The sequence below is a fragment of the Peromyscus maniculatus genome, chromosome 9, assembly GCF_049852395.1.
Source record: "Peromyscus maniculatus bairdii isolate BWxNUB_F1_BW_parent chromosome 9, HU_Pman_BW_mat_3.1, whole genome shotgun sequence".
NCBI classification, from domain to species: Eukaryota; Metazoa; Chordata; class Mammalia; order Rodentia; family Cricetidae; genus Peromyscus; species Peromyscus maniculatus.
In genome coordinates this window covers 21,132,223-21,154,749 of record NC_134860.1, presented here as the reverse complement: position 1 = coordinate 21,154,749, position 22,527 = coordinate 21,132,223, and the positions used below count along the sequence as shown (strand labels likewise).

At 47.9% G+C, this 22,527-nt stretch overlaps 1 non-coding gene across 1 annotated transcript; it reads left to right on the top strand.

Annotated features, from left to right (window-relative positions):
* The first annotated feature begins 18,343 nt into the window (after nt 1-18,343).
* On the top strand, nt 18,344-18,500 carry LOC121832482 (U1 spliceosomal RNA). Its single transcript, XR_006076136.1, has one exon. It is a non-coding gene; the product is annotated as a U1 spliceosomal RNA (small nuclear RNA).
* Nucleotides 18,501-22,527: the final 4,027 nt, after the last annotated feature.

Sequence of the window (22,527 nt, the reverse complement as noted above, 5' to 3'; positions counted from 1 at the left end):
TTACTTTTTGCCTGTTAAGGGTGCTCATATGCAAGCCTTGGGGAAGCTGACTTTGGTAGACCGCTTAAACAGGGCCACCCCTGGGAAGAGTTCCTGGAGGGGGGTAGAAGAGGACAGGGCCAAGCTGAGCTGAGGCACCAGGGTAGCCATCACTGACCCCACAGGGAGTCCACGTGACTTTAAGAGCTGTCCCCAGCTGATACAGCCTGGCCTTTCTGCCCCGGTTGCCCTTCACTGTTTGTGGGCTGTTTGGAAGTGTGACATGCTGAGCTGAGGGACTGCTGCCTGGCCATCTGCCGGGGCTGAAGGCTGAGGCTCTCCTTTCTATGTGTTAAGGGTGTTCACGTGCAAACAGTTACACCGCGGGAACTCCCCACCGCCCACACACCCAAGAGGCCCCTTTCCCAGCATCAAGGCAAAACAAAAACAAAAGCAAAACAAAATAAAAAAGCAATAACAAACAACAAGAAAAACAAAAAGCCGGTTGGTGACAGGGCTTCAGGCGGGATACCGTTAACCAGCACCCTGTGGGTACCGGTAACCAGCATCCTGTGGCCCCCTTCTGGGCTGTGCGCATGTTTAGCAGCCAGCAGCAGAGCAAGCAGTCATGTTGCAAGGGTGGGCTGGCCTTGCTTCTGCATCCCTGCCTTTCCGCAGGACAGCCCCAACTCTCCCACCCGCTTCCTCTCTTCTGCCTATAGCCTCTCTCAGCCCCTCCTTCCTCCGAGGTTGGCCTCGGAGCACACTTGTGCCGACTTGGAGGAGCGCCAGGTCTGAGAGCTCCCTTCCCGGCACTGCCTGGGCTTGCCACACCCCAGGATACATCAAGGTGTGTGTTCCCGGATCTGGGCACAGGCCCTCTTTGTGAGGAGGAGGCTCGTCTGCAAAGGCAGGTAGGTCCTAAGGGCCCCCTTTCCAACAGCCAGAAGAGCCATGCTTTAAAAGCTCATGTTGCAGCGGGGATTACTCCTGTCAGTGGAGAAGACCAAGGGAACCCATTTCTGTGAACACGAAGCGAAGATCAGAGTCAGGGTTTAAAAGTAAAGGTCAGCTAAGCCCAGAAGGTGGGGAAGCTCGTTCGCGCAGCTCTGGCACCGCCCTTATTTCTGCTCTGTAGGAGAGGCATGCACAGGGAGCAGGCCAGTGCTGCAGAGCTCCCTGGAAAACACGTGAGGCCGGCTGAAGCATCCTTCTTGAACTTAGCAGCAGAAGCAGGGAGCTGCGCATGTATGCATCGTATCATTCATTCACTTGTGTGCGCAGGCAGCACACTGCGCACAGGGAGGTCATAGAACAGCTTTGGAAAGCTGATTCTCTCCTTCCACCACTTGGGGCCCCGGGATGGACTCAGGTGACCAGGCTAGGCAGGGAGCATCTTCATCTGCTGAACCATCTTGCCGGACCATGGGCTGCGCATTTCTATCTTGTTAGACCACCACCACCACCACCACCACACACACACACACACACACACACACACACACACACACACACACACACACACGGCAGAAGCCGGCTGTCAAATCCATGGGCTGCAGTGAGCATAGCGCCACCATCACATTGTTTACGACTTCAACTTCATGGAATGAGATGGTCCTCGTGATGGTTAGTATATATTTAAATTTTTATTACATTTGTATTTATTTACATGTGTGTGTGTGTGTGTTCACACATGCCTCCACACGCAAAACCAGCATGGCTGCTCTTGTGTCTGCTATTGTTACCTCTGCCTCTGTCTTTTATTAGCATTACAACCTAGTTTCTTCAGACCAGCAGCTCTCCAGGAATCCTCCAGGCCTCGGCACAAGATTGGGATTGCGGAGGCAACCATCTTTGTGGACTGAGCAGCTGCCTGGGTTCTGGAGCGCTCCAGAGTGCAGATAACCATTGGACTACCCGGCCTGTATCATACAAGCACACCTAATAAACCTGTCTCCTCACTGTCAGTGGCCCAGGAGAGTCGCTGTGTCCCTTGATTATCTTGTAGCTGTGTCCAAATGCCTGACCAGAACCCGATTCGAGGGAGGAAGGCTTTATTCTTACTTACAGTTTAAGAGAGAGCACAGTCTGTCATGGTAGGGAAGGCATGTCAGCAGGAACGTGAGATGGCTGGTCATACTGTGTCTATAATCGGGAGGCAGAGTATAAGTAGGAAGAGAGACTGGACTCAGGATCCATCCCGGCTCACGGTCCATCCCACCAAAAGGTCCACCTCCGGTGACTCATTTCCTTCATTAGAGGCTTTACCCCCTGGAGATTCCACGGCCCTCTGAAACACCACCAGCAGCTGAGGACCAATTTCAAACACATGAAAATATGGGGTACAGTTCACATTTAAACCATAATGGTCACTGACTGGGGCCTTGGCCCCTAACAGGAGACATAGTAACTAGCACATCCGTGACGCTTGTACTGCAGAAACCAAGTGCCCACAGCAGCAAAAACGGGGTGCTACTGGAGCTGAAGCAAGGCCCGTGGTGTGGAACGGGCAGGAAGCCAGGGTTCACAGTAAGCCAGGGTGAGCAACCGCAGAGGAGGCAGGCAGGATCTACTGTGCATGCCTCATTTCTCCCTGTGTTTGGTCTTTGTATCACTCATGCAGCCCCAAAACTCCTGACAGAGAACATCACCCTGGCCAGGCCCAAGTCTTCCCCTATCAAGAAGGAAGTTCTGATTTCTTGCACTTCCTGTTCTTGTAAAATTACACAGAATAACATCCCAGGTGCTGGGGCTGAGGGCTGGGACTAGACAGTAGCAGACCAAGTTATAAATGAAGATCCAGCACATGGCCAGGACACTTCCTTTGCTCCGAGGCGGGGTCTAAGAAGAGCTTTGCAGGCAGTGTTTATGATTGCCAACGTTCAGCCAGTGATCAGCAAGCTGTGATCTTTTTGTTTCTTTGTTTCTTTTTTTGAGACAGTGTAACAGGCCCCCAGACCTTAGCACAACTGTCGCCCTGATGGAAGTAGCATTCAGGCCTTGGAACCCAGCATGCAGGCAGCAGCACCTGCCAAAATAAGAACCTTTCGGAGGTGCAGGGGCTATGAAGGCAGAGATGGATGAGTGTCGTAGAACAGCATCCTTGGGGAGCCTGTGTCCCTCTTCCATCCCAAGAAGGTCCAGGGGGAAGACACTGTCTATGATGTAAACGTGAGCTGCCAGTGAAGGACTTCCCAGCATCTGGATCTGTGAGTAATAAACTCCCATTGTTTGTAAGTGTGATGGTTCCTTTCAACTGTCAGCTTAACTGGATGAAGAAGTGCCTAAGGCACCAGTGAGGCCTACCTTTGGGTGTATCCGAAAGGGTATTTCCAGAGAGGATTAATTGAGGAGGAAAGTGCCTTAAATGTAGGTTGTACCACGCCGTGGGCTGGATTCCCAGACAGAATAAAAAGGAGAGGAGGAGAAAGCCAGCTGAGTGTCATCATTCATCTCCCTCACGGTTGCCTGCTTGTGTAAGCCACACGAGCAAGCTGCCGCCGCCGCCTCACGTTCCTGGAGACACAGCCCGGAAATGTTCTGGCTGCCATGCTGACCCCACCATGGTGAACTGTAGCCCCTTAAACCATCTACTGAAATAAATCCTCCCTTCCTCAATCTGTTTCTTTTGGGTGTTTTCTCATTGTAAGGAGAAGAGCAACTGGTCCCATAAGCCACTCAGCTTATGGACTTCTTTGCCATTGCATGCAAAGCGTGCTACAACATTGGACTTGCTTCATGACCTCTCCCCCTGGAAACGACAGTCAGGCTGTGGCAAGTTGGCCTTGCCACACCCAAGCTTGTAGCCAGAGGTCTTGCTTATCTTGAACTAGGAGTGGGGTAGGCTGGCGTGTTAGTTACTCTTCCTGTTGCTGTGAGAAAACACCCCAATGAAGCAACTTGTGGGAGAAAAGGTTTGGCTCTCAGTTCAAGGCTACAGTCCACCATGGTGTGGAAGTCATAGCTACAGGAGTTTGAGGTGTATCTTAGGATTACTGTTTCTATAATGAAACACCATGACCAAAGCAACTTGGGGAGGAAAGGGTTTATTTGGCTTCCATATCAGAGTTTTCATGAAAGAAAGTCAGGAAAGGAATTCAAACAGGGCAGGAAACTGTAGGCAGGAGCTGAGGCAGAGGCCATGGAGGAGTGCTGCTTACTGGCTTGCTCCCCATGGCTTGCTCAGCCTTTCTTATAGAACCCAGGACCACCAGCCCAGGGATGGACCCACCCACAATGGGCTGGGCCCTCTCCTGCTATGGGATGGTTTTCCTGTATGCTGTGAATATGTGTTGCTACTATTGGCTAATAAAGAAGCTGTTCTGGTCTATGACAAGACAGGTTTTAGCTAGGAGGGAAATCCAAGCAAAGATACAGGCAGAAGGAAGGCAGAGTCAGGGGAGGAGCAAGATGTAACAGAATACAGGTAAAGCCACGAGACATGTGGCTATGCATAGATTAATAGAAATGGGTTAATTTAAGATATAATAGCTAGCTAGCAATAAGCCTGAGCCATAGACCAAACCGTTTGTAATTAATATTAAGCCTCTGAGTGATTATTTTAAAAGTAGCTGTGGGACCATGGGACCAGGGCGGGACAAGAAAAGTGTCTAGTTATGATTGGTGCTCACCTTTGGGCATTGATCCACATAGACCTGATGCAGCTTAAAAAGGATTCTTAGCACACAGAAATGAAGCCTACTGGGCTTCCTGGTCTTGCAGTCTCATGTTACCAGCAACGCAGAGATGTGTCTCCTGACGACTGCCTGCAAGCCGGCTGCCAGCCATCATGAGCTACGTGGCATGGCGGGCTCCAGCAATCGATCTCACAGGCCTTGCTGCCGACTGCAGCCTTGAGAACTGTGTTACTTAATACTGCTTCCCAGAATTGGGGAGGTAAGTATGACTTGTTGGTTCCTCTGCCATGCTGAAAAGCTAAACAGGGCGGAGCCAGCATCCAGGGCTGCTGCAGCTTCGGTCCCAGCCCTGCAGCTTAGCAGTTTAAATCTTTCCTGGTCAGAAAAGGATTACAGATACACAATAAGACAGATTCAGATAGGAAAAAAACAAAACAAAAACCAAACCTCTAAGTGGGTTACACTGTGTTTAAAAATATGCATAGGCTTGGGGGGAAAAAAGATAAAGTCCTTAAAAAATAGAATTTTTAAAAAGCCACATAAGATGGAAAATACACAAAGAGTCTAGATACTATATATTATTATGTTGTCTTTGGGATTTTTTTTTTTTTAACTGCAGAGAGTCATTTGATCCTAAGGGCTGCTAAGTTAAACCAACATATATATCTTAAAGGTATCTTGATTTCAAAATTTGGGTTTAAGGATATGTTGCTTTGGAAAAGAGGTTCTACTTTTGTTTCCACAGAAGATGAGAAGCTGTGACTGGCTTCCAGGTTAATATGGTTTGACTAAGCAAAACCCCCTGAAAAATCTCCAATGGGATCAGATGGCCCAGATGACCCAATGTTTCAGAGCACCTCTGTTGCAATTTCCTCTGAGTTCTGACTCCAGAAAGGCTTCAAGGCTGCTGGCTGAGATGGTCCAGCCTCACAGACTACTCCAGTCAGGACTTGATCATAATCCTAAATTTTCTTTGGGTTCCTATAAGATTACTAGCACCCCAATCAGCAGGAAGTAGCCTAGAAAACTACTCCCACACTCCCAAAAAATGGATTATGGATGCTTGTCTTTGTTTAGAATGTTGGTTACAAATTGTTATGGATAATGATCAGGAAAAAAGCTAAACAAAGGAGATTAGATTCAGAGTTTTTGTTTTGAAAAGAAACTGGGATAATGCTCTTGTACACTGTAAAGATTTGCTGCTCCCATTGGTTTAATAAAATGCTGACTGGCCAGTAGCCAGGCAGGAAGTGTAGGTAGGAGAATAGGAGAATGCTGGGAAGAGGAAGGAGAGATGGAGTTGCCAGTCAGACACCCAGTAAGATGAGAATGTTGGACTGAGAAAAGGTACCAAGCCATGTGGCTAAACATAGGCAAGAATTATGGGTTAATTTAAGTGTAAGAGCTAGTTAGTTATAAGCCTGAGCAATAGGCCAAACAGTTTATAATTGATATAAGCCTCTGTGTGTTTATTTGAGACTGAACGGCTGCCTATGTGACCACTTAAAAAGGAGGAGAAAGGGGGTCACAATCTCTTGGGTGGTGAAAATGGATCAGGTGGTATGAAGCAGTATGTGATCTATTCCCAGCTTTCCAAGGACTCTGCAACTGGATTTACCTTATCCTGTATGAGTCTGTTTTCCCCATAAAACCCCTTAATAAATTGATATATAGAGACCATTGAGGCTTTCATTACACTCTCCCATCAATGACTAATTAAGAAAATGCCCCACAGGCTTGCCTACAGCTGGATGACTCTGGTTTGTGTGTCAAGTTGACAGACTAGTCAGCACAAGGTCATGTTACGTCCACAGTCAGGAAGCAAAGTCCTGGGTGCTGGTGCTCTGCTCACTTTCTCCTTTTCATTCAGTCCAGGACTTTAGCCCATGGAATGGTGTCACCCACTATCAATGTGGGTCTTCCCACCTTAATTATCCCATCCTAGATACTTCCTCTCAGGCGTGACCAGGTGTGACTAGAACTTGTCTTCTTGGTGGTTCCAGATCCTGTTAGGTTGACCATATTAACCATCATAGCTGGGCACTGCTGAACTGCTGTGGTCACAAAAGTTGGGTGGGTCTACTGTGAATGGCATATGAAGTCATATGAGGAGCACTGTGCTAAGTGACTCTGATGTGAGCAGGCTGCCACGTGTCCTGTCACCATGCCGTCCCCACCATAAAGGACGATATCCCTTTGTGCTCGTTACTTTTCTGTCTCTGTGATAAGAAACCTGACCAGGGCACCTTACAGAAGGGTTTGTTTGGGCTTCCGGTTCCTGAGTGATGAGTGCCTCACGGCAGGGAGGCAGAGCAGCAAGTGGCACCCACAGCAGCAGGAGCAGCAAGCTAGGAGCTCCTGTCTTCAAACACAAGCAAGAAGCAGGGAAAGCGGCCTGGAAGTAGAGCAATCTACTCTCAAACCCTCTCCCTAATGAAGACGACCTCCAGCAAGGCGACGTCACCTAAACCTTCTCAAACAGCACCAGCAACTGGGAACCAAGTATTCAGATACCTGAGCCTATGGGGAACATTTCTCATTCACACAACCACACCCTTTAGACCAGGAACCGAGATAAACCCTGCCTAGTCGAGCTCACAGGCCACCCGAGGACGAGCACTCCACTGCCCTGCATTGTTACTGTGCTGCCAGCCCACCTGAGCATGCCTGGCTGCTTTTTACTTTTTTTTTTTTTAATTGATTTTTGGCCTAAGTCTTCTGAATAAATAAACACAACTGTCAAAGCCAGGCTGTTTCTGCCCTTAGGCTGGTCTTCCTCCCTGGAAGAGCCTAGGCAAAGCAGGCAAAGCTAGAGGAGGCTTCTCTCAGAGCCTAGAAAAACTTCTGCCCTAAATGCCCCCATGCAAGGCCTGACCTTTGTGTCTTGTCACACACAGAGGCGCCCAGCTGCCACCCCTGTATCTCTCCTCTGCTTCCTCCTTCCCTATTGGGTACACCATGACCAAGAATAAATAATGACTTCAAGGGCTTGGGAGTGGCTTTAGCAGAGTCTTTGCCTACCTTTTATGAAGCTCTGGGTTTCATCCCCAGTATCAAAATCAATCAATCAATCAATCAATCAATCAGTTTGATTACTCAAAATCTCTGGCTGCTAAATATGAATATGTAACTTGCTTCTGATCAAGGAGATGGATTTATTAGGCCTTCTAGGAAAGTAGTCTCAACAAGAGACCTCTTTCTATCCTTGTGTGTCTTGCTCTGACTTGTGATGCTGGCAGCCAGTTTTGGATCAAGAAGTAACCTTGAGGGCAGACATACACATTAGAAAGTAGACGAGGAGGAAGTCTAGGTCCGATCAGCCCTGAGACATCAACTGTGCGTTAATTCACACATTGATACAAGATTCTTTCATTGTGCCTTGTACGGTGGATTTCTCGTCTGCTGTGGAAGACACTGCTGTGTGAAGCCACGAGCCTCTTTCTACTTCATTTATTTAGAGACAAGTCTCACTTTGCAGTCTTGGCTATCCCAAACTCTCTCTATGTAAGGACCAGGCTGGCCTTGAACTTGTAGAAACCCCCCTTCCTTTGCTTCTCCCACACTAGAATTATAGACAGGCATCATTGCACCAATGTTGGGCCCATTTTTCCCATCAGGTGTCCCAAGGGGGGGTCTGGGCTTTGTCGCGTGCACACTGCTCTTCCACAGGCCCTTCAATCCACTTCAAGTTCTTTGATCTCAGCGTCTTCCCAGTACCCTCTTTCCAGTCACCCTGATCGATGTCCCCTCTAAGGGCTCCTTTGGATCTCTTCTGCCTGCACAGCAGCCTCCAGGACACACAGACATTCCCAGGCCTGGGGGGATCCTGTAAACCCTTGTCTATACAACCATCCTCCTCAAGATGGAGCTTAGTGGCAGAGTACTTGGTCATATATGCAAGGCCCTGAGTTTAATCCCTGGCATCACACACATGCAGATTGGGGGGGGGTGGGGGACACGAACACAAATAAATAAGGAAGTAGCCTTAGTGGTCATGGTCTTCAGCAGGCAAGGAAAATTAAAAACCTGTTAGAGATCACCTCTGAAGACGGGGTGGGGAGGGGGGTGGGGGTTGGGAGGTTGGGGGGTGGTGTAGGGGTAGGGGTGGGTGTGGGGTGTATGTGTAGGGGTAGGGGTGGGGGTGGGGGTGGGGGGGTTAGTTGGCAGAGTGCTTGTTTTGCAATTGTGAGTAGAACTCATGTATAAACTTGGGTGCAGGGCACACTCCTGTAATCCTAGCATTGGGGAGGAGCAGACAGGAGGATCCCTCCTGGGGTTCACTGGCCAGCCAGTCTAGCAGACTGGAGTGCTCCAGACTCAGTGAGAAGCGCTGCCTCAAGAATTGAGGTGGAGAATGATAGAAGAGCCAACATCGACCTCTGGCCTCTTCATCGTCCCCCCCTCCAAAATCTGTTACACACACACACACACACACACACACACACACACACACACACACACACGTAGCAGACTGATTATACCAAGCCTGCCTCTCCTCATACACTACCCAAATGACAGTAAACTAAAAACTATTCAAACTCACAAGGAGAACAAAACGAAACAAGAGTTATAACTGGGCAGCAGAGGAGCAGAGCTGACGATATTTTAGAAAAGGAGAGCAGACAGGAAAGTGATAACGACTGAGCAGAAGGAAGACACCAGAAGCTGAGGATTAGGAAGGGCAGACACCTCCGCATGCTGGGTACAGGGAGGGGACAGAGCCACAACTGCCTGAAACTTTAAATGATGAATAGTTAGACATTCAAATTCCCTCCTCCAGCCCAGATGGCCAACAATCCTCCCTCCCTCCCTCCCTCCCTCCCTCCCTCCCTCCGTGCCTCCCTCCCTCCGTGCCTCCCTCCCCCCTCCTTCCCTCCCTCCTCCCTCCCTCCCTCTCTCATGTACGTACTATTTATGTGTGGGTACATGTGCATGTGTATGCATTTGAGTGCGCAGAGGCCAGAGATCAACTTGAGGTGTCTTCCCAGCTTGCTTTCCACCTTATTTTGGGGGCATAGGGTCTTTCACTGAACCTGAAACTCATTGATTTGGTGAGCCTAGCTGGGCAATGCCTTCAAGGACATGCCTGCCTTCACATCCCCACAGGCCTGGTTACAGAGGAGCGCCACCACTCCCAACTTTCAGGTAGCTGCTGGGATCTGAACTCAGGTCCTCACGCTTGCACAGCAAGCATTTTACCCATGAACACCTCTCCATCTCTCTACCTCTACTGCTGCATAGTAAGTTGCCTCATGGCTTAGTGGCTCCCAACAAAAATGAGCCTTTATTACGTGTCTTTGGCCGTGATTCTGGGAAACACAGCTGGGGCAGTGTGGGCTCCGGGTCTGTTTTCATCTGGAGCTGGAAGGTTTCTAAGAAGTCGAAGGCCTGGTCTCTAGCTGATGTTGCTATGGCAAGGTATTGGAGTTGGCCTTGGTGGAGGAAGTAGGTCATGAGGGAGAGGGGACCTCTGAAGTGTGTAAGGGGACCCTGGTCTCCTCCTTTCTTACTGATTCCCAGCCACCCTGAGCTGGGTGGCTTTGTTCCACTTTGTGCTCCCTGTCAGGATGTTCCTCCCCAACATGGAACCCTCTGTCTAGTCCCTTCCCTCTCTAGCCAGCTTCCCCTCTTCGTTACTAGATATCTGTCATTGCCCATTCTTTCTCCCTTTCTGCAGTTTTCTTCTTTCTCTGACATGGTCCTTTTTCTAGTTTGATCTCACACACACACACACACACACACACACACACACACACACACACACTTTTAGATCTAGATTTTGCGCATTAAAGAGACCATGCATTTTGTCTTTCTGTATCTGGCTCTGGCTCACTTTGCTTAATGACTTCTAGGTCTGTTCATTTTCCTGTAACTGTCGTGGGTTTATTTATGTTTAGAGAATCCCATTGAGTCTGTACCACATTTTCTTCATCTACTCATTGGCGGACAGACACTTACTGTCTGAGTAACCTTACATCACGGATGCTATTCTCCCTGCTAGGAAGTGGAAACTGCAATGTCTTTTATGCTGCCGACTGGTCCCACTTCCTCATTTCTGCAATGTCATATTGGTTACTCAGGCCAGCTCGATTCAGCATTTGAGGGGTGGAGGGCAGGGAGATGAATGACACAGGAAGTCTGAACCCTAGGTGGGTAGGTTTGGGGAATCACTGGGAACATCCTGAAGGCCCCTAAGCCTCCACTGTGGCTTTAAGAGAAACACAGAACTGAAGACCACTAGACACGTGGGGGAAAGCCTCTAACCTGAAAGAGGCAAGGATAAAGAGAAGAATTCAGAGACATCAGCATGAGGGACAGAAGGAAATGCAAACAGGAGAGCTACATTATCAGGGAAAAGGAAGGGCCACCACACAGCTGGAGGCAGAAAAAACAAGAGCGGAACTGGGGCCAGAGATGGCTCGGTGGGTGAGGCCCAGCTGCCAAGGCTGATCATCTGAGCTGGTTACGGGACCCACACGGAGGAAAGAAAGAGCCGACTCCCAAAGATTGCCCTCTGACCTCCACAAGTGTGTGGTGGCACGAACCTGCCCCCCAGTAATAATAGGAAACTCCAAGAAAACCAACACAAATACCTGCCAAAATGTATGGAATCACAAATAAGGAGATAGAGAGATACAGAAATCATGTAACCTTTAAAGTAAACATCCCAGCTGGGCATGGTGATGCGTGTGTGACAGCCAAGGTCTCAGGAGACGTAGAAAAGAGGGATCGTAAGTCCCGGGTCATACAGTGTCTATATAGTATGTTTGAGGTCACCCTGGACAAGGTCTAAAATAAAACAAAAATGTATAATAAAACAACTATTTCATGTATATGTAGTATGTGATGACATTGGTCTTTAATCCTAGCACTCAGGAGACTGAGGCAGGGGGATCTGGAATTTCAGGCTAGCCAGGCTGCATAGTTTCAGGGAGGTTTGGACTATTTGGTGAGACCCTGTCTCAAAAAAAAAAAAAAAAAAAGAAGAGGAAGAAAGAATGAGAGAGAGAGAGAGAGAGAGAGAGAGAGAGAGAGAGAGAGAGAGAGAGAGAATTTGAAAATAAGCTTGAAAAACAAAATAACCATTCCAGAAAGTAGCTTCTATGACTGTGTTTATTTTAAGTACAAAAATCTAAAGTTGAGCCTGAGGAGTTTCTGTACTGGGTTTTTGGAGAAGGCTTCCCTCAGATCTGTGCTCACAACCCTGCCCAGTGGCTCAGGAACAGCATTGGCTCAGAAGCTGACTAAACAGTTAACCATCAGGTCATGTCTTTGCCACAGTCTGGGTACAGCTGAGGGATGGGACGAGGATTCTGGGACCTGTCATCACAAATGAGGCAGAAAGAAGGGCTGAGTAAGCAGCGTGGTACCTTACCTGAGGATGGCCAGTTCTCTGTGTGTCATTTTGGCCATATGATTCATGGGAGCTTAGACTAGAACAAGAGGTTTAGAGAGACCAGAAGTCTCACTGAGCAGCCTTCACCTGGCCGACTGTGATGATAGCTACTGTTCAGGGATCACTCAATCAGATCACACCACCAGCCACAGCCCTGCTTCATGGACAAGGACACACTGGCCAAGCCTTTACCTCTCCCTACACCACACCCTTCACAGTTTTGTCTTCATTCTGTAGGTTACTGCATCAAGTGCTTTGGCTAACAAAACACTAGCATCTGTCTGTCATGTTGCCAGAGGTCTAAGACCTGCTTCTTCTCTCATGAACTGTCAGTGACTCCTCCAAGCCAAGCGTCTGCCATCTTGGGAGTTCAGCTGTGGCCCCTTGGCAAAAGAATTAGAGTAGCTAGGCTTGTTGATGATTTATTCACACTTAGAGGGTGGGGAGGGTCATGAGACTATTACCTGAGAATCCAGCCACTCTCTACCACTTGTACACAGTTCTGCACATGGCCTCAGAGAGGAGCTAGATGAAGACTTTCCAGGAAGACTAGGAAAGGAGGCTGCTTCATCTGTGTGGCTACAGGGAAGCCTTTATCCCCGCTAGGTAAAGGCTTTCGCCTTGTAAGTAACCCTCACCTATGGTCTGTAAAGGGACCTAAAGAACTCACTGGTTCCCTAGAGTGAACTGTGGTGGGACTGCGCCTTAGTTTATCATTGGAAATTGGGAGGAGGGTAGGCATCGCTTACATTTCCTCCTGGAAGAAATTTAAGCAACAGCCACCATGACAAAGACCTTCCTAGGCTAGGCCTCGGATCCCAGGAAGAAGAGAGACAAAAGAAACAGAGATGCCATCATCTGACTTCCTGTTGACACACAGAACCATGAGAATAAGTAATTATTGCCATAAGCTATTGAATTTTGGGGTACCTGTCTACGCAACACTGTTGTAGCAAAATCTGTATTGGCTGGGGTTCTCTAGAGGAACAGAACCAATAGGAGATTTTATATTTAAATATAAAGGGAGATTTGCCAGGTTGGCTTACATGATTGGAGGCTGCGTGGCCTCACAAGGGCTGGATGCTGGAGGGATGGAGAACTTAGCAGGGCTCAGTGCAAGAAGCTGGCAGCCTCAGAACAAGGGGACCAGTGATGCAGCCCAGACTGAAGGATGTAGTAGAATATTATTTTAAGGTGTGTTACTTTTGTTTATGTTGCATTTGTTTAACTCTGTGAAGCTGTGTTACTGTGCCTGTGTAAAACACCCGATGGTCTAATGAAGAACTGGCCAACAGCAAGGCAGGAGAAAGGATAGGTGGGGCTGGCAGGCAGAGAGAATATATAGAAGGAGAAATCTGGAAAGAGGAATTGGAGATCTAGCAGCCAGAGAAGGAGGAGGGCTCCAGGGTCAGTCACCCAGCTACACAGCAAGCCATGGAGTAAGAGCAAGATTTACAGAGTAAGAGAATGGGGAAAAGCCCAGAGGCAAAAGGTATATGGGATAATTTAAGATAAGGAAAACTGTCTAGAAACTAAGCCAAGCTAAGGCCAGGCATTCATAAGTGAGACTAAGCCTCCGGGTGTGAATTTATTTGGGAGTTGGGTGGCAGGCCCCTTCAAAAGACCAAAGACAAACCTACCACAGAGGGATGCCTGGAAGCCCCTGGAGAGCTGTAGCACAAGTCTGCATGAAAGGCTGGCATCCTCCATTCCTGCTTTACTTCACCTGGGACCCCTAACCTCTTGCACAGTGTCACCCACATTCAGGGAATGTCTTTCTCAGTTACTGCCCCACAGTCAGTCCCTCTAGAAACCGCTCACACACACACTCAGAGGTTAGTCTTACTACTCCTAGGTATCTTTTAACAGTCAAGATTAATTGTCATAAGAACTAGACAGCATCTCTGCAAACACTCTGAGAGCTGCATCTTCCAGGAAGACCTCTGTCTTTGTCAGTGTTCTACTGCTGTGAAGAGACGCTATGACCACAGCGATGCTTATAAAAGCATTTAATTGGGGGCTTGCTTGCAGTTTTAGGGTTAGTTCATTAGCATCATGGCAGCAAGCATGGCTGAAACAGTAGCTGAGAGCTACATCCTGATCTGCAAGCAGAGAGGGCGAGACAGGGCTTGGATGGGCTTTTGAAACTTCAAATCCCATCTCCTCCTCCAACAAGGCCACACTCTCAACCCTTCTAATCCTTTCAAAGAGTGCCTCTCCCTGGACTAAGCATTCTAACATATGAGCCTATGGGGGCTGCTACAGCCTCCCTGGGTTATATAGTACTGTGTCCCAGGCCCTGTGGGATAGAAGAGCTGCCCTGCAGCCCTGGGCCCAGGCAGGGCCTGACCAAGGACTTTTGTGAAGCACCAGGTATGCTAGTGATGGGAGGGGTGAGTGGGGAGAGGCTGGAGATATAGGGGTACTGAGGAGTGAGTGCTGAGTGCGGAGGCCCTCCCTCTCCCTCCTCCTCCCTCCCAGCAAGCTGCTGCTGCTGCCTTTGCACAGCCTGATTGGCTACTTGAATGAGCAGTTGCCAGCTCAGTCTAGGAGGAAATTCCATGCTGCCAGCCAGAAGCACAGATTGTCGCAGGAAAAATGACACAACCCATCCTCTGGGCAGAGGTGCAGACCATGACACATTTCCCCACCCTCCTCCACAGCTGGCGGAAGATGGTGGAAATGTTCCATGGAGACTGCAGATTTTCCCTCCCTGTCGTCTTATGACCAAACAAATCCTCATGGCTCCTAGTCCGCACTCATTCCTGGCTCCCTGTTCTGACTTCAGAGAGGCTTATGCAGGCCCTGTGGCTGAGCACATACAAGCATTGGGCCCAGGGTTCCCTCTGAATGGCCTTGTTATGAAATCAGATTCCTGAAAGGGGCACTGTCCAGCTGAGATTTCAAATCTCCATATAAATGACACCATGGGCCGGGCGGTGGTGGCGCACGCCTTTAATCCCAGCACTCGGGAGGCAGAGGCAGGCGGATCTTTGTGAGTTCGAGGCCAGCCTGGGCTACCAAGTGAGTTCCAGGAAAGGCGCAAAGCTACACAGAGAAACCCTGTCTTGAAAAACCAAAAAAAAAAAAAAAAAATAAAAAAAAAATAAATGACACCATGGTAAACACACATAACACACAAAATACATACATGCACATGACACACACATAAAACACACACAAAACATACAACACTTGCAACACACAAACAAAACACACACACACACACACACACACACACACACACACACACACACACACACACACACTGCTTGTTGGTGCAAAATGTTTGTGACATAAGCCACAGACCACCTGTCTGAGGTCCAAGGGTGACCTAACCACTAGGAACTCTGCTCTGACCTGGCACACTCCTTTCTCGGCTCACTCCATTGTTCCTGTCAATTTCAGACACTGTCCCACTTGGATTCAATTTTATTTTTTTACATAGGGTCTCACTTGACAGCCCTGGCTGGCCTGGAGTTTGTTATGGAGACCAGGTGGCCCCAATCTGCATTTGGATTTAATTTAATGAGTATGTATTAGGCTCCTGTGTTGAGCAGAGCGCTGGGTGGGGCTCTGGGAGAATACAGCAGGTAGTTAACAGTGCACAGGATCTTCCCGCAGAAGCTTGTGGTTTAGAGGGAAGGGCAGCACCAGAGGTGCACTGAGGAGACCAGGCAGGATGATGGTGACATGCGGGGGCGGCTGGAAGGATGCCCAGAGCAGGGGGATTTTAACAGAGGAACAACAGACAAGCTGGAGCTTTCTGTGAGCCAAGAAGTTGGAACCCTTCCCTGGAGTAGAAACCGCACTGGTTTGTGCCGCCAGCGGCAGGAGGTAGACATCTCCATCCCATAGTGCACAGCTCAGAGTCCCTACCCCTCTCATTTAAAGGGGTGTATTCTGAAGTATTTTACCCTCATGGCTTGAAGGATGAATATCAAGTGTTAATATCGAAAATTAAATTAAAAATCACTTATCCTTAGAGTTAATTTTTTGGTATTTCTAGGATTGAACCCAGGACCTCTGGCAGGCTCAATACATATTACACCACTCTCCTAGTTAGGGTTTTCATTGTTTCCATAAGACATCATGACCAAAAAGCAAGTTGGCAAGAAAAAGGTTTATTGGCTTACACTTTTGGGTAATAGTCCATCACTGAAGGAAGCCAGGACAGGAACTCAGGCAGGAGCTGATGCAGAGGACATGGAGGGGTGCTGCTTACAGGCTTGCTCAGCTTGTTTTCTTATAGAATCCAGGACCACCAGCCAAGGATGGCACCACCCACAATGGGCTGGGCCCTCCCCATCAATTACTAATTAAGAAAATGCTCTACAGGTTGGCCCAAAGTTCAATCTTATGGACACATTTTTTTTCATTTGAGATTCTCTCCTCTCAGATGACTATAGTTTATGCCCAACTGACACAAATTTAGCCACACAACCACTGAGCTACATCTCAGCCTGTGGTAGTGTGAATGTAATTGGCCCCCATAATGTCATAGGGAGTGGCACTATTAGGACATGTGGCTTTGTTGGAGTGGGTATGGCCTTGCTGGAGGAAGTGTGTCACTGTGGGGGTGGGCTTTGAGGTTTCCTATGCTCAGGATACCACCCAGTATCTCAGTTGACTTCCTGTTGCCTGAAAGATGTAGGACTCTCAGTTACTCCTTCAGCACCATGTCTGCCTGCATGCTGCCATGTCCCACCATGATGATAATGGACTGAACCTCTGAAACTGTAAGCCAGCGCATCAATTAAAGATTTTCCTTTATAAGAGTTGCCATTGTCGTGGTGTCTCTTCACAGCAATAGAAACTCTAAGACACAGCCCTAGACTGATTCCTTAGAAGACCTCAAATTGTTCTGAGTTTCCATTGTTTTGGTCGATTAAGACAGTAATTCTGCCCAATTGTTAAAAACTCTGGGAACAGCAGGAAACCAGCCTGTCAACTGAAATTGATTAACTCCCTCACCTTGAATAACCTGCCCCACTTACCACCTCTCCTGGGAGACCATCTATCTACTCCAGCCAGCTCAGGTCCAGCTGATTATCAGTAGTAATGTAACAAACATCTTCAGGAGCAAAGTCTGGGTGGAAATGACACCCCTATCTAACAGCTGGAGCAAATTAGACACAACTGTCACAGTCACACAGGAGTGGCGCTTACTTCTAGGCTAACAATTTGTCCATGGTGTCATCCTCACAGTGGGGTGCAGGGCAGGACTCCAGACTTCCTCTCTCAACTCTCAGAATTCCCTATGTGACTGGGTGGCAGGACTTTACTATAGGGAACAGAAATCTGTCTTTGCTCCCCATTTCCCATTGGCCATCTTCCCTTCTTCACTCTGTGAAACACCCTTCTAAGCTCTAACTCTTGTTTAGACGAGTGTGTGTGTGTGTGTGTGTGTCCGTCCGTCCGTCTGTCCATCCGTCCTTTCTTTGTCTATAGCTTGCAGGGTGAGGGAAAGCTCAGAGCCCCGACAAACCAAGTGTGATTTTGTGATAGTCTGGCTCTAGGCATTCAGTCCACAAGGAGATGACGTGTGCTTTTGTGCTGACTTCCAAATGGACACCCAGTCTCCAGACATGGTGTGTGTTGATCTTGGGGTGCAAAGCAGCTGCTGACCTTGAAGGTGCCTGAGTAACCATGGAGACAGGAATATAAACACAGGTAAGTGTGCCAGAATCAGGCGTCTAGTCTCAGTTAAAGCAGCAGGTTAAAGCAGCCTTGACAGATGATGAAAGCGGTATCACTGGGTCTGTCTCTGGTTGAGTCGGAGGGCTGCGCTTCCCAGTGAGTGTCCTCTACCCAGCCTCCCAGTGAGTGTCCTCTACCAAGCTTCCCAGTGAGTGTCTTCTACCGAGCTTCCCAGTGAGTGTCCTCTACCCAGCCTCCCAGTGAGTGTTCTCTACCCAGCCTCCCAGTGTCCTCTATGGAATCTCCATTGCATTGACTACTTGATTCTTCATTTATTCCAGGAGTGTGAACTGGGAGCTGCTATGGGATAGTTGATGTTCAGGCACAGAGATGACAGTGAGCTAGTCCCTGACCTCAGATAACTTACCCTGAGCAAAGGCTGCTTAGACTGGAGTTTATAAGAAGCTTTCAGAGCAAAACCTGGGAAAGTCCTGGGCAAACTGGAACAAGGCGGTTCCCCTATTGAAGGAGGCCCATAACAAATACATAGTAAAATGCAATCATTTCAAAAGGTAAGAGATAGGTATGGTGACTCAGGCCTGTTGAAGCATCTGGGATTCTGAGACAGGAGGAGTGTGTGTGTGTGTGTGTGTGTGTGTGTGTGTGTGTGTGTGTGTGTATGCACATTTCAACACTTACCTGTCAGGGGAGAGCCTATGACCATGAAGGTAGTTTTTCCAGGTGAGGCCTATCTATTGCACTCTGGATGTTCTGACCCCTCCAATTTAGCCCCAAATGTGGGAAACTTGGCTACATAATTTGTAGTAGTGAGGGACTTTGTGCTATCACCAAAGAAATAACATTTAATAAAACCTTCAAATGGTAATAAATGCATTAGAGAAATAACATATTGAGCCTACCAGGTTGATCGCAGTCCTGGGGGAGGATTTGCCCTGGAGGAGGTGGGAATGGGGGGTGGGCTGGGGGTAAGGGGAGGGGGTGGGAGGGGAGAGAATAGGAGAACCCGTGGCTGATATGTATAACTGAATGGCATTGTAAAATAAAATAAATAAAATTTTAAAAACATGTACAGATTGATGCTGGGAGGGGCTGGGGATCTGAAGAGATGGCCTGAAGTGCCGTGAAGGCCCGAACCTGTGGGAACAGGGATAGACGGTACAACTGGAAGAGCAGAAGGCAAGCCGATGAGGCCAGAGTGGACACAGAGGGAGGGGGCAGCTGGAAGGCTGTGTCTCCCAGGCCTCTGCAGAGTCCCACTGCTGACCCAGCAAACTCTCGCATACTGTGGCTGCTTCTGTTCTGGGGACTTCCCATGCCAACTCATTCTGTCATAACGTTACCCTGCTTCTGTCACTGGTGAGACACTGAGGCACAAGAAGGTATGAGAATTCTTGTGGGGGCCCACAGAGGCTCCATAGTGTGGCCTTATTCCATCTTGACTCAAGGTCAGAGAGTCTGAGCTTGTTTTACCGTGCGAGGTTGCATAATAGGATGTTTTGACCAAAGGCCTGGTTACCAGGATGCTACTAGATATTTTGGGAATTAAGGAAGTGTTCACATTTGCTTGTACCTTGAACTGTGATGTCCTTGCGAGGGGGAGGTCTTTTGCCTCTCCCCTTGCTGGTGTATAAAAAACTCATGAGGAATAAACTCAAGGCAACTGTGGTATTGACCCAGAGCCCTCCCGATGCTATTCTGGCCTCTGTCTTTTTCTTTTATTTCTTAATCCTCACTCCTCCCTTCACGGACTGTGCGATAGTTGGGTGGGGCCCGACAGATTCTCCTATGACCAAACGGCCACCAGAGAGGGACACCAGGCCTCCGGCCCACGTGACCTACCTGTGCCCTCCTCCTCACTGGGTCTGCTCTTTAGAAGATGGCCTAGATCAGATTGCAGTGTGGCCCAAACCCTCCCTTCATGTCCCACCTGCTTCAGACCCAAGTCCAAGGCATCGGTCTGTGGGTGGGCTTGCTACTGCAGTCTCTCAAAATGGGCTTCAAGTGCTCGAACTAGGAGGATGGAAGTATAATGGCACAGTGGCTCCCCTTCCACCCCAAGACAGAGTTTCCCTGTGTAGCTCTGGCTGTCCTAGAACTCACTCTGTAGACCAGGCTGGCCTTCAACCCAGAGATCCACCTGCCTCTGCCTCTGGAGTGCTGGGGTTAAAGGTGTGCACCATCACCACTGCACACTGATTTTTTTTAAGATTTAAAAATAGTTTCATGTATATGTGTCTCTCTGTGTGTATGCCACATGTGTGCAGGTACCTAAAGAAGCCTGAAGAGGGCATCGGTTCTCCTGGAGCTAGAGTTCTAGCCAGCTGTGAGCCGCCCAACACGAATGCTAGGGTCCACACTCAGGTGCTCTTCTCTGTGGAGCCTTTTAAACTTTCACTGTGCTTCATTATCACCCTCGATGTGCTGTTCTCACGCCTTGCTGAGTGCAGCAACCATCCTAAGTACCCAGCTGCCAAGGTTGTTTGTTATATCTGCAACCAAATTACTTGGTGGGGTATGGTTAACAGTGGGCTTTCTTTACCATTCCTGATAAAATGTTTGCTCAGCCCTGTGTGGGGAAATACAGAGCTATGGCAATAAAAATGAACAAGGATAATTTGTGTGTTGGCATTTCCACAATAGAATGTCAAATATTTCATCCCCCAGTGATACTGAGCCTTTTCATGTTCACTGTTATTTCTTTTATGAAGTGCTTTGTGTTTGCTTTATTATTAATCTTAAATGGTGTGTGTATATTATATACTTTCTTCTTCCATGGTATGTTTCTCAATATTTTAAAGGCTGTCATAAAAATATATATGTCTTGAGTGCTGAGACAATAGAGGGTCAGATGACTGAACAGTCGGTTGTAACTGAGCTTTCTTCCTGGAGACATTCCAGCCCACACTGCAAGCAATGACTCACCTTTTTCTTCATGTAAGGGACTTGTTGCTCTTTGTAGAACATAGTAGTTAATTGACGTTGGCTCATTTATCCTATTATTATTATCATCATCATTATTATTTCATCTATTTGAGACAGGGTCTTATGTAGTCTGGGCTGGCCTTGTAGCTAAGGATGGCCTTGAATTCCTGATCTTCTTCCTCCCAAGAGTTGGGAGTGACAGGTGTATGCCACTGTGCCCATTCTTTCCCATTTTTTAGTATTCTTCCTGTGCAGAATCTTTCCAAATGGTGGATGAGGGTTTTGATAGTTTTAATTATCAACTTGACACACTGAGAATCACCTGGGAAGAGAGTGTTAATGTGGGATTTTTCTATCTTAGGTCATCCTGTTGGCACATATGTGGGAGATTGTCTTAATCACCTTAATTAATGTGAGAAGACCCACCTTAACTGTGGCCAGCGCCTTCTGGGGACAGCCAGATAAAAGGACAGAAAGAAAGCAAGCTTTTTCGTGTTTCGATGGCCTGGCCTTCCCACCCACTGCTGAGTGCATCTACCCTGTGCCATTGCTGCTGTTTGTTGACACTGGAACCAGCTCCCTTGGACTTCCAAGGTGAGTAGCCATGTGGGTGCTGGGAATCCAACACAGAGCCTCTGGAAGAACAGATAGTGATCTTAACAATGGAGCCATCTCTCCAGCTGGGTGGACTTCCAGTGTGGACCGAAGACCAGCAGCTCTCCAGGAATCCTCCAGGCCTTTGGTGTTAAAGTGAGACTGTTGGAGGTACTCATCCTCGTGGACGGATCAACTACCAGGTTCGTGGCTGGCTTCTCTGATGAGAAACAGCCAGTGTCGGGTGTAACAACTATTCTGTAAGTCAATCTAATAATCATACATTCATCTTTTTAGTTCTGTTCCTCCAGAGAATCCCCACTAGGATAATCAGAGCCCAGGTTGAACTGGGAGTCATCACATTTAAAAACTGATTGACTTACTAGTGTGTGTGGGTAGGCAGTTGGGAAATGATTTGTGCCATGGCTTCTGTGTGAAGGTCTGAGGACAACTCTAGAAGTTGATGCTCTCCTCCTACTATGTGGGTTCCAGGGATTGAATGCAGACCATCAGGCTTGGAGGCCAGTATCCTAGCCCTGCTGAGCATCTCATCAGCCTGGGTTATTACATTTTAAGGGTACTCACAAATCACATGTTGTGAAATGAGATGAGATGTCACCTATATACAACATCAGCTGTATCTTAGGCTTTTGAATTCTTTTTCATGTAGGTAGTTTTTTTTTTTTTTAAAAAAAAAAAAAGATTTATTTATTTATTATGTACACAGAAGAGGGTGTCAGATCTCATTACAGATGGTTGTGAGCCACCATGTGGGTGCTGGGAATTGAACTCAGGACATCTGGAAGAGCAGTCGGTGCTCTTAACCTCTGAGCCATCTCTCCAGCCCACATAGGTAGTTTTTGTTTTTGTTTGTTTTTTGTTTTGTTTTTGTTTTTGTTTTTTGTTTTTTGTTTTTTGTTTTTTTGAGACAGGGTTTCTCTGTGTAGCTTTGGAGCCTGTCTTGGAACTCACTCTGTAGCCCAGACTGGCCTTGAACTCACAGAGATCCGCCTGCCGGTAGTTTTTATTAGCATGGTTAATTGTACATATGCTGGGATTCTGGGTGCTATTTCCACACACATTGACCTGAACTGACTAGGATCACCACCTTCTTCTGCCCTTCCCCTAGCACAATCACAAGTGACTTAGACTCTACTTTCGGGTCAACTTCTAAAAATATATTTATTTTAATTTTTTTTTTTCAAGACAGGGTTTCTCTGTGTAGCCCTGGCTGTTCTGGAACTATCTCTATACATCAGGTTGGCCTTGAACTCACAGAGATCTTCCTGCCTCTGCCTCCCAAGTGCTGGGATTAAAGGCGTGTGCCACCTCTGCCTG